The sequence below is a fragment of the Cryptomeria japonica genome, chromosome 7 (assembly GCF_030272615.1).
Source record: "Cryptomeria japonica chromosome 7, Sugi_1.0, whole genome shotgun sequence".
In the NCBI taxonomy this organism is placed as follows: Eukaryota; Viridiplantae; Streptophyta; class Pinopsida; order Cupressales; family Cupressaceae; genus Cryptomeria; species Cryptomeria japonica.
The window spans coordinates 99,174,860-99,187,900 of NC_081411.1; the positions used below are offsets into that span (position 1 = coordinate 99,174,860).

General features: G+C 35.9%; 1 long non-coding RNA gene and 1 other non-coding gene across 2 annotated transcripts; both read right to left on the reverse strand.

Annotated features, from left to right (window-relative positions):
- Nucleotides 1-3,336: 3,336 nt before the first annotated feature.
- LOC131059695 (uncharacterized) lies at nucleotides 3,337-6,353 on the reverse strand. The gene is made up of 2 exons (XR_009110222.2): nucleotides 6,111-6,353; nucleotides 3,337-3,873 (listed from the first exon to the last, which is right to left on the reverse strand). It is a non-coding gene; the product is annotated as an uncharacterized LOC131059695 (long non-coding RNA).
- Nucleotides 6,354-7,307: 954 nt separating this feature from the next.
- Nucleotides 7,308-7,389, reverse strand: TRNAS-CGA (transfer RNA serine (anticodon CGA)). The gene has a single exon. It is a non-coding gene; the product is annotated as a tRNA-Ser (tRNA).
- Between the last annotated feature and the right edge of the window lie 5,652 nt (nucleotides 7,390-13,041).

Here is a 13,041-nt window from a genome sequence, read left to right on the forward strand (position 1 = left end):
ACAACATACTGACCCCGAGGAAAGCGAAGTCACCTCGTGCTTTGTGTTTTGTGTCTATTATCCTTGGGTTTATCTCACACTTGGGGGCAAAATCTTTGTGATAACGTGCTCCTTTCCCTTCTCATTTCTTATGTGTATCACTACCTTAAAGCAATCACCCCCGTTGAGGTGTGTGCGATCGCTTTAATGTAGGGGGGCATACACCCCGTTTATCCCTTCAGGATAATTGAAAATTTCCTGGCGAACTTAGCTTTGCCTTGAAAATATTTGGTATTTCTCTCGCATGACTCATAGTGAGGGAACCTTACTACTGACAGTCATGGTTCTCCCTCGTGGTCTTCCCTTTTACTTTGTCAATCGAAGTCGTAAGATCCTTAGTCCACTGGGGGCTTGGTGTGTCTTGCCTCCTTGACGTGGTGAAAGTATTTCAATGTTGTTTCCTTGTACTTTACCGAAAGTATGAGCGTACGCTTATACTCCCGCTAAAGTGGGGGCTAAATGTAGCATCCTAAAATTGTGACACTTGCAATTTCGACCGCATTTGGGTCTTCACGATGGCGATGCAACACTGAACCTGAATGGAGACCCCGAAACTTGTTCATGACATCAAAAACTGCATTTTTCAGCACCCTGGCCTGATCCTCCTTGCACCCTGTTGTCCCTGGAGGTGGGACCATGGCGCCCAGTGCCCTGGTCCCCCAGGACCATGGCACCCAGCGCCCTGGTCCCCCAGGACCATGGCGCCCAACGCCCTGGTCCCCCAGGACCATGGCGCCCAGTGCCCTGGTCCCTGGCCCTATTTTTGGGCCCGGTCTCTTTTGGGTCTCGGGTCTTTAAGTTTGCAAATTGGAAAATAATCTTCCCAGGTCGGCCTAAGGTCGGAAAAATCAGTCTTTTAACCCTAATTGACAAGTATATAAACTACATTTCCTCTCCCATTTTAGAAAGATGGAAAAAAAGGCGGAAGCGATATTCAAACATTCAAGCATTCAAGCATTCCTTCAAGCAATTGATCATTCTAAGTCTCCATTCAAGGCTAAGTGTTGCATTCAAGACAAGGATTCAACCATTGAAGAGGAGATCACATACAACATACAACATACAACAACAATTACACCTTCACATGTAAGAATACAAACATTCTTACAACAAGGTATTGGTACTTTATTACATTACAATCATTTACATTTACAACATTTCTCATTTCTTGGTTAATTCCAAAACCAGGGTTTGACCTAAGGGAAAACCCCTAATCCCTAACCCCCCAATCATCCTCTCTTTTCTGTGTGTAGGTTGCAGGTACACGACTGTAATTGAAGATCTGGAATCCTTGTGCAGAGACGAACAGATCCCCCTTTGTTTCGCGGATTTTTCAGAGGACCGTGTGCACGCCGGGCGCCATCGTCCCATCAACTTTCACTCAAATTTGCAGGACAGCTCCGTCTCGATATTTTACTACTAATTCCAGGTCCGTAGCTTCATCCCATATTCCTATCTCTGTTTATAAGAAAATCTTTCTCAGTTTTCATGCATTCCTAGCTCAATCCTTCTATCTACATTCTTTACAAAAGAGGGTAGCCTTGCTGTCACAACCCTCGAAACTCATTTAGAATCCAATCTTGCATTGTGTGGGATTGGATCTTGTGGGTTTCAACCCCTCTTTTGAATGTAAAGTCTCCCCTAAGTGAAAACCGTCAACCCTAGTGACCTCCTTTCTCTTTCCTTGGAATGGTGGGGGGAACACTTAGGGTTCGATCACGATTTTCCGCTTTACAATGATGTGGAAGCTTGATAAGCTCCCAAGTACCATTTTTATTAATAGTATCCATATCTTGTTGCATTCTCTGCACCCAAGCTTTATTAGTGCTTGCATCCTTATAACATGATGGTTCAAAATAAGCTTGTGAAAATAATGCAAAATGGACTATCTCACCTCTAGGATTTTCATCATGATCTTGAATTACACTTATTTTATAAATATTAACTAAGCTTTGAACCTTCATGTTAGTACTTGGGGTTGATGTTGGTCTTGCACTTGAAACTTAAGAACTATAAGAGGGGTTTCTTGGTGGATGCATAACACTTGGAATTAAAGTAGTAGATGATTGTCCATGATCAATATCAACAAGAATAACACCATTGAAAATAGATTTGGACTTATCAACATGGTCCTTTTGGTGACCATAAAATCCCCCTTCATCAAAAATTAAATCTCTTGACACAAGAATGCTATTAGTGCAAGGATTAGACAACCTATAAGGTTTACTATGCTAACTATAGCCAACAAAAATACAAGGCTCACTCTTGGAATGCTATTAGTGCAAGGATTATACAACTTGTAAGCTTTACTATACTCACTATACCCGACAATAATACAAGGCTCACTCTCGGGATCTAACTTTTTTCTATTTTTATCAACAACATGTACATAAGCTAAAGAACCTTGAAAAATCTAAACTGAGTAATATTATCCTTCTTTGCATACCATGCTCGATAAGGAGTCATCATTGCAAGTGCTCCCCTGGGAATCCTATTCAGAATGTACACTACTATAGAAACCATGTCACCCCAAAAAGAATTGTTGAAACCTTTAGTTTGTGACATTCTCCTTGCCCTTTCCACCACTATACGATTTCTCCTTTCAATTATCCCATTCCATTGAGGTTTGTAAGAAGTTTTTATTTGTCTTCTTATGCCATGCAAGTCACAAAAATTCTTAAAATATCTTGAACAAAACTCTCCACCACGATAAGCCCTTAGGCATTTAATTTTACAATCTTTCTCATTTACAACAATGACTTTGAACCTTTTTAATAGCTCAAATAGTTCATCCTTAGAATTCAAAAAACAAACCCAAAAATATCATGAGTAATCATCATTGAAAGTAAGAAAATATGATGACTTACCCAAACTTTTGGTCTGCATAGGACCGCAATTATTAGAATGAATCAATTGAAGAGGTAAAGGGGCCCTCCATGGTTTGCCTTTAGAGAATTATTCTCTTCAATTTTTTCCTTTAGCACAACCCTCACAAGGTTCTTTGTATTCTTTAACCTTAGGAAACCCAAAAACCAACGCTTTTGATGTAAGAAACTTCATGCTCTATTAAAATTAAAATGGCCATACCTTAGATGCCACAACCAAGTTTTGTCCTCATATGCTATATTGACAAAATGGCTACTATGTTCATCAAACTTCAATGGGAACACTCTATTACTTGACATAGGAACTATTGTAACCACATGATTACCTTTATTTTTATCATATATTGTACATTTTTTGTTTTCAAACACAACCTTATAATTATTTTCACATAGCTGCCCAACACTTAGTAAATTGTGCTTCAATTGTCGAGTATAAAATTATTCTTTAACACATTTCATACGTTCCTTCATAGGAACATCCATGGCTCCTTTCACTACAATGTCCAAAGTGTTGTCATTACAAAGCATTATCTTGGATTTAAAACTTTCATCCATGTTAGAAAATAGCTCTTTATTACTAGATATGTGGTTTGAGCATCTCGAGTCTAAATACCAAACATCTTTCACATCATTTTCAAATTTTCCATAGGATAAAAATAAATTACTTGAGGAAGCCTTTCACTCTTCTGAGCATAATTATTATTTTTATTGTTATTACCTGATTTTAATATATAATCTTTTTAAAAATAGGCAAACGTGTTATAATGATAACATTGGATATTTCTCTTATTAAATCAGCCTCTGCCTCTTCCTCCTTGACCACCTCTTCTTCCTTTATTTCATCTTCAATAATTTAGATTTTGGCCTCTAACTTCGTCATGATTACTCCTTGAAATACTACTTGCATCTTCATTCTTTGAAAGATAAACTTGAAGTAGGATACCTGCAGCTGCAACACAAACACTCAATAGATCATTACAAGCATGGTTAGAAAATTGAAATCAAACAAAAGATAAACCATGACAAAGAGACCTATAGCCTCCTAATAGATGCGAGTGTGGTTTTGCTCTTAGATCTGGATGAGAAATCCAAGTGACGACTACACCTTGACGAAGGATTTAAAAGGATATGATATGCAAGTTAGGGGAGTGTATGATTATGCTAGATTGATCCAAGAAGATAATTAAGCTAATGATATGTATGATTAAGCTAAATGATGATGAAATTAAGCTAGAATAGGATCAAATTAAGCTAAATCCAAGATGCAATTGCCCATAATAACAATTCTAAACTAGAATGCTAGAAATGATATGCCTATAATAACAATTCTTTAAAATGATATGAGATGGAATGTGCCTATAATAACAATGCTTAAATGATTATGGGATCAGATTCTTTGTGCGCCAAACTGGGGGATATTTATAGGATTTCCAAGGCCAGGTGTGAGGTGGCAGGAATCAATGGTCAAGATTGAGTCTGAAGATATAAAGGGTCAAACTGGAGGAGGTTGGAGAAGAGGTTGGAGGGAGGGACACTAGCCATCTCTGTGGTGACAAGTGTCAAGGAACCTTGCTCATTAAAGGGCAAGTGTCCAAGGGAGGAGACATGTGGCCTAAGTGCCATGTGGCTCAAGGGGAGTATCCAACCCATAGGAGGTTAGGATAAGGATGTTAGGATGAGGAGGTTTGGATAGGGTTAGCTAAACCCAAGATTAGAAGGAATGGGTTGGGTTAGGGGGTGGTTAGGTTAGGTGGTTAGAAGTTAGGAGGCATGTGGGTAATTTGAATTTAAAAATTCAAATAATAGGAAAAGGCTAGTTAACTTTCAACAACTCATAAATTGATTTGTTTTAATTAATTAGGTGATTAGAAGAAATGAATTAGATGGGGAAGGATTAATTAATTTAAATTAATCAATCAAAGAGGACTATTGAAATGAACTTATTAAATAAATCTTTAGATTTATTAATAAGTAGATGAATGAGAGAATTTAATCAAATTGCTAATGAATTCAATTAATTTGGGAAGGGGGATTAATTAAATAGTTACTTATTTAGTTAATTATCTTCAGACCATTTTTAATTGTATACAAGAACCATCAATTTGGAACACTCCTTGAACCCATCATTCTCATCTTCACCACCACCAAGAGCTTCCAAGCTATCGAGAACCAAGTTAAGCTTATACTTCTTGGTACCCAAAAGAGGATGAGGTCTCCACCTTATCATCTTTGCCACCAAAATTCAGTTCTATATTTTGGTACCGAAAAGAGGCTAAGGTCTCCAACTTATTATCTTTGCCACCAAAATTAACTTCTACATTATGATTTTTGTTGTGTTACACAAGATCCACTACATATAACTATTGGTGGAGATGAAATTAAGCGCTAATTATGGTACTTTCATCCTCTTGTCCCCTAGACGCTTTGCCCAACAACAACCACTTATCCAGGAAAAAAAGAATTTAAAGATGAATTACATGGGAGAAAGATCAAGGTAACCTCCTAGACATGATTTGACAAATTCCATTGCACGGATTTCCCAAATCCTTAAAATTCTCTAAAAATCTTTAATTTTTCATTGTCATCCACATCCACCATAGATAATCTCTACTCAATCCAATTCCTCGTATGCAGTCAAACACTACCCACCCACAATCAAATTAACAAAAAAAAAACACACCACAACCTGCATCACAAATTGTAACTCCATCAAATCTACCTTAAAAATAGCAGAGCACTTACATCCAGCTGGGATGAGAAGTTAACTCCAACTAACTACAGTTACAAAACATTCCACTACAGTTAATATGAATAGGCATATTATAAACAATCCAAATAACGCCTATTCATATTAATGCAATGAAATATTTTGTAACTGTAGTTAGCAGAGTTGACTTCTTATTCCCATTTAGATTAAGTGCTCTACCTATTTTTTAAGGTGGATTTGATGGAGTAGCAGATTTGTAATGCAGGTTGTGGTGTGTTCATCTTTTATTAATTTGATTATGGGTGGGTAGTGTTCGGCTTTAGACGTTTTTGTTATCAAGAATATGCCATTATATTGCACCTAATATTATATAAAACTCATTGGAAAAATGAGGTGTGTGATGATGTGCAGATTTGTCTAGTGAAGAAGAGATGATACAAAATTCAAACAATGGGGGGGGCGAGCATGAAAAGGCTTACAAAGTCATATTGGTCGAACCTTAAATAATCGTTGAACTTCACTGGACAAATCTGCGAAACCATACCCTAGCTCCGCTGCTTCCCTCATTGACAAAGTCAATGTTGCAACAGTAAGCAAAAACAGTAAAGGGAATACGGCAAAAATGGATTTCTCTATTTCAATTCTAAGCTCCAACAAACTATATGCACATAAAATTTAGTGATATGGAGTGACGGGCAAGAGACTTATCATATAATGGGTTGTCTATGTATACGTAGAAGAGACCTCCTTTATAAAGAGATGAATATTTTAATAGCTTGGTACATGAGATTGGCATGCTCCAGAATGTCTGTGTAAAGAGAACATCACATATGCATGGTTAAACACCAAATATGCATGAATAACCTTTTCTTCCTGCTTTTAAAATGCAGTTGCGCTATAAGCTTCTATAATTTAAAATGAATAAACATGAGATATGCATGGTTTATTACCAAGCATTAACAAGTCCATTCTATTATGCCTATGTCACTCCTTAAAAAACTCTTTTTAGTGTTGAGTCTATATATTATATAAAACTAATCGTTTAAGGAAATCAATTCTTTGGTAAAAATCTTATCAATTCCTTCTGCAGCAGTTTAAAAAACCCAGAAATCCCCCCTAAGAAATTAATATCCATTACATATTAAAATCAATGCTCTTCTTAAAAGAATTTCACGCTTATGTTCAAGTTTTATTCTTGAAACTTACATAAATTATTCTTACTGCATTGCAAGGGCAAATTGCTACCATGTTTATGCAGACTGGTGTTGTTTGAAATACTGCTTGAGAAAATTAAAAAGAAGTAAAAACTTATTTATTGAGTTTAAAGATAAGAAAAATGATTATAAAGTTTAAAAATGTTTGAGGAATAGAAAACTTATGAGTTGTTGAACTGTTGGACAAATGTTTGTATATATTTTTGAGTTATTTTGTATATTTTATATTTTTGTGTTTTTTTATTATAGTAAATATGTATTATTTCTATAGAATATAATTTTGAATTATATTTGTAAATGGGACATATTGTAATGAAGATTCCTCCGACATGTTTTATATTGACTTTTCTTTCCCTGCATTTTCCTTCGTACTTCACTTAAAATGTGTGCGACTGTTAGTAATAAATAAGTTCCAAAAAGAGCAGAAAAATTTGCTCGCTAACTCAACAAAGACCAATTTGACGTCGACAGCAGGATTCGAACCTGCGCAGGCACAGCCCAACAGATTTCGAGTCTGTCTCCTTAACCACTCGGACATATCGACATTGCACTTGTTTCTACTTTTATTGTTTTTGACTAAAATAAAAACCATGATAATTGCAAACTATTGTTTAAAGCAAAGATGAAATATATTCCTGAACCTATCGAGCTTTAAAATATTGGTTAAAGAGGAAGAATGGAAAAAATATGGGAAGGTTTAGACTACAAATTTAATAAATAATCACTTTTATTATAACAACTTTTTTTTAGGGGATTAAGATTATATAATTTTCAAAGTTCAAATCATGCTTACAAAATAATCAATAATTTTGTAGTGTTGTTCTTAAATAGTTATTTTTTAATTTTTATATAAGGTGTAAAATTTTCGGTTTTAAAAAATCCTATACTTCTTGATTATTTTTCAAAAACTCGGGCTTACTAGATTCCATGTGAATTAGGTCATCACCCATTGTAGCTTGGCTAGAGATCTAGAGAAGAGATCCTAATACTAGAGCCAAAGCATAGAGAAAGAGGTAGGTTCCATAAACGTAATGGATAAAATAAAATAATCTAAGTTTCATCATGAATTTGAAATGTGTGAACTACATCTATGATCATGGGATTTAAATTAAAAATACATTTTTATCTAGCTGTAACCTATGGATGACATTAGCTGGTAGTGAGAAAATGTCCTCCCAAATTACAAAATCATTAAACTGAGTTACTAGGTTTGCGATAAAGTTCCTAAATTTATTGTCTTCTATAAAACATGAAGGACCTTATGAATATGTAAAGTGAAGATACTCAACTTGTTGGCAATTGCCACTCATTGGATTCATTTTGTTGTCATTGATGGCAACAAGATCAGATGGAAGTCATATACCGGCACTTGGAGGCATATACCGACAGATACTGGCTTTGGAGCATTCAGGGCTACACCGGCACCGATACTGGCACCGACATCAATACTTCATTGGAAGTTGACATCAAGGAGGATTTACTTAATAAATCATTTTGTAATTATTGTCAAAGCCAACATTGAATATCTTTTGTAAATGTATTGTAAGCAAACACAAGACATATCATTTGCAATAGGTATATAGGTTAGTCTACTAGGTTTCTTTGTATGAGATGAGACATATAAAATATGTGGATATACGAGAATATAGCAGAACTGTATGATGCAAAATATATGTATAAAGTTCATTTTGTATGCGAGTGTTATATCATGCAATGATTTGTCGATAGCTTGGAAAGCATTCTTGGAGGAGAAGTGATACCGATAGCAGTTCAGGGTTTATGAACCGCTACAGAGAAGAGACACAATCGAAATTCTATTTGGCATAGTAGATGCATTCTTGAGTTCATTTTCAGTAATTTACTTTAGCAGAAAGTGTGTAGTCAGTGAGGCTCTTTGGTGATGAGCAGTATGCTCTAGGCAGTGTGCCTTCCTGCATGTGTTGTTGGGGATCCCACAGATACTGAGAGGCGGGGGGGGTTGAATCAGTATCTAACTAGTAATTAGAATTTCTTAACTTAAAACATGTAGAACATAATATAACAGTGTACCGGTATGCAAGAAATAATGCAATAAACAGAATCAAGAACATCCACATGAAAAGCACACCATAACACAAGATGTTAACAAGGAAACCTGGTGTGGGAAAAACCTCGGTGGGATTTGTGACCCACAATATTCACTCACTAGCCAATAAGAGAATATTACTTACAATAGGTGCCTGCACATGCAGGAAGGCCAACTGCCTAGAGCTCACTGCTCAATGGGAAGTCACACTAACTTACAATAAGGATTATACAAATCATAGCATCTTCTATGCCAGATTCAGTACCAGTTCCTGCTCTATTCTTTACATATACCTCTTGACCTATATTTCGCACATTAGGTCTGCCTAATATTTTCCTTAATACTTCTCTATCACATCACTTAAATGTCTACAATGATCTCTTTTATATATAAGAGTCATTTTACAATTTGCCAAGTTGGCTTACACATTTTTACAATAATAAACAAAATATAATATAACAAAATCCTATCGGCCTCTGTGCGGGTATACTTCCTTTCTTCTATGCCGGTGTCGGTTTCTTGAGTGCCGGTGTAGAGTGTGATCTGCTAATACCGGTATAATGCCTTTGCCGATGCCATAGGATTGCAAGGTTACCATCAATGACAAAACCTTCAATCACATACAATGTTTCATTGGAGTGTGCATATGCCAACAATATCCCCCTTTGGCATTGATGGCAACACTCATGAGAAATTTCAAAAAGTATCCAAAAATATGTAGTCCAAAAATGTTACCAAAAATGTGAGTTACCACAAAATGTGAGAGCTCCCCCTGAGCATATGATTCCTATTGTGTGATTTGAATTTTCTCATCCCACTACTCCCCCTTTGGCATCAATGACAAAGGTTGTCAAGATGTCAATAGAGTTTGTGGTTTCAACCTTGTAGCTGGGTAGTTAAAATTTGAAAAAGATCTCCCAAAATCAAGTTTATACTATCCATGAACTTCTTGCTATCCTTTATTGCTGTTTCTATTCTCTTCACTATACCGGTGAGATGCTGCAAGTGCTCTGCTAGTGTTTTGCTTCCCTATATTAGTGCCTCAGAAACTTCCTTCCACAGAGATGCTAGATAGTCCAATCTTGGACTTAGTTTGGATCTCAAATGTTTTGCCTTATTTATTATCCTTTCTTTCTCCCTTTCTAGTTTGAGTAGTTCTTCCTCAAAATTTTTTATCTTCTGTTCAAAAACTAATAGTGTATCAGGTGAGTTGACAAAACTATCTGCAAGTTTATTGATCTCATCCTGTACCTTGCTCATTTTCTTGTCAATATCTACAGGCAAAAATTTTGTTTTACAAGTATCTTTGTACAGATTTTTGTACTCTTTTAATAAATTACATAGTTTCGGTAGAAGTGTGTCAAAATCTCTGTTATACTTCTTTATTTGCTCATTAAAGAATTTCTGTTTTTGAATTTCTACCTTATCTTTCACTGAATCTTCCTTTATTTTCTCAATGTTTTTTGAGATATATTTACAGAGTGTATCCAATTGTCCTAAAGAATATTTGTTATCTATATTACAGTTAGGAGCAATTACCTTCAAAATTGGTATGGTATCATCAATTGCTTTGTAAGCCTGTGAGTTGCAGTTAGTTATTTTCTTGATAGAATCAAGTAGTACCTCAGTCACATTTGTTGATTTGTATCCTGATGATGATCCAACAATCTGAGTACCAGTAGAAGTAACCAAGCTTGTATTGACCTCTGGTAGGTCAGTTTGTGTCCGCATTTCTTTAAGAAATGGTTTTCCAACTTCTTTAGTTGTCGGTGGCACTGTTTCCTTATGTACCTGTTCTGGTTGTTGTTGTTCTGGACCCTTTAGCTCTGTTGGTTTCTCTGTATGTTCCATTTCCTTAGTCTATTTCTCAGTCCCTACCTTTTTCTCTTTATCTTCTGCCAGTTTATCAGTTTCCCCTACTACCGGAGGCTCACTAGCCATATCTCTCTTTTTTGTTGTATCTTTGTCTACTACTATGTTGATCTTCTGAGTATCAACATTCACTGTATATAGGACTTCAGGATTAGGATTATTATCCTCTACATCCATACTCTTGGCTGCCGGTTGATCTTCAGTAGTTGTTAATTTTACTAGTGGAGTATTTAAAGAAGGTGGGGGTAAGTTGTCTCTAACCTTGATACTAGGTGGTCCACCAACTTTTCCTTTTCCCTTGTCTCTATCTTTCTGATAGACTTTGATAGGCTTGGGGTTCCTATACTATTCTTGTTTTTCTTTCTCAACCAGAAATATATCCCATCCATTTTCTGTTTCCTCTGTCACTTCATTGACTCTTCCTGCCATTAGTGAAATATGCTGGTGTGCAGTAGAGAATAATGACCGGTTGGCCTTTGCAATCAAATCATCAATTTCTTGTGGAGATTTTACCGGATATACAGCAAGTAACTTTTCAATTTTTATTTTCTTATCCAATTCTATCACTGCTTGTCTTCTTGCCTCTAATCTTTTGAATAATTCATCTGGTATTTCATTGACTACTTCCATAAAAAATTTCTTGTACATATCCATGTGCAATATAACACTATTTTCAACTTGTTCTTTCTCATCAGGTGTTAGAGTGTCATATATTTTCTCTATATTCTTCAATTTACCTTCCTCTGTGATTTCATTCAATAGTATATCAAGAGGGGCTAGGTCTTTGTTTGTCCTTTTCTTCTTCTTGGGTGTCGGTTTCTTCTTTGGTGTGTCCTTTCTAACCAAAGATCTCACAGCTTGTTGATTTTTCCTTGTCCTCCTAGGTGAAGGTGTGGTTACTGGTGAGGAATCTCTTTTTCTTACAACTCTTTTAAAAGTTGTAGGCATGTCACTTCCTGAAGAAGTACCTACCAATGATAGGTGAGTTTCAGGCTATGGAGCTGCTAACTCATCCTCTGTTATGCCGGTTTTCTTCAATACATCTTCTTTTATGGCTTTTGCTTATTTGTACCCTTTCCTTACAACTACCTCAACCTTTTTCACCCTTTTCTTTGATTGAATTTGTCTTTCAATATTTTCTGCACTGCCAAATACTTCTTCCTTAGGTTCTCTCGGGGCTTCCAGAAATGCTTTATCATATGTTTCAACTATGTGATCATTTGTTTCATAGCCCATCTCAGTTACCCAAACTATCCTTGGGATGACCGCTTCCATCCAGATTTCATCTTACTTGATGACAAAGCATATATCATCTTTGTATTTGTCTACAATCTTCTGTGATAACCTTACTCTTTTCTTCATTTTGGTCTTTAATGCTTGGAAAAAGTCATGAATATTGTTTTCCTTGTTCTCACCCATGTTATTGAATAGTTTAGTCAATTGTTTGCCTACTGGTATGTCATATCCAAGTTCTTTGTAACCTATACCGGGAACCTATTTTGTTATATGTAGCATTAGGCATACTAACAGATTTCCAAATCTAAAAGTTCCTTTCTTGTCCTTCTTGATCTTTCCAAGGATGTCAATTAATTCATCTTTTAACCACTCACATATGTCAATTTTTGCATTATCTATAACCATATCATAAGCACTCTTAATGCATAAACTTGAAACTGAATTAAGTCTATTAGCATGAGTAGCTTTATACCCTAATATCATACTGATGAATCTTACATTGATATCTTTTACATCATTTACTCTCAGGGACCTTTTGTCGAATGTTGCACCAGTTAGGTTTATAACTAGGTCATTTGAAACTTTCTTGGCTTTATCTGGTCTTTTACCAGTGGTTGGTAACCCTGTGATGGCTTTCACAGCTTCCTCGGTGATTTTGTGAATTGCATCTAGCCAGAAAAATTCTCCATGTACCCTACTTAAAACTATCCTAATCACATCCTTTGGAAATTCAGGAATGCTAAGGATCTCTGTAAATCCTAGGGTCTCAATGATCTTGTGCTCATCCTTTAAATTGCCGGTATTATCACATATCACAGTTTTATACATGGTTTTAATTTCCTCATCTCCTAACTCTTTGATGTTGCAGTGGATGTACATTCTGGGGTCTTCAGCATACACAACTCCCTTAGGAATTTGAGAAAAAGCACCTAAGGTATCATCCTTCTTTGCTATCTTAGGAACTAACTAAAATACGGGCCTAGGTCTTTTTATTACCTCAACAATAGTAGGGTTTGCTATATA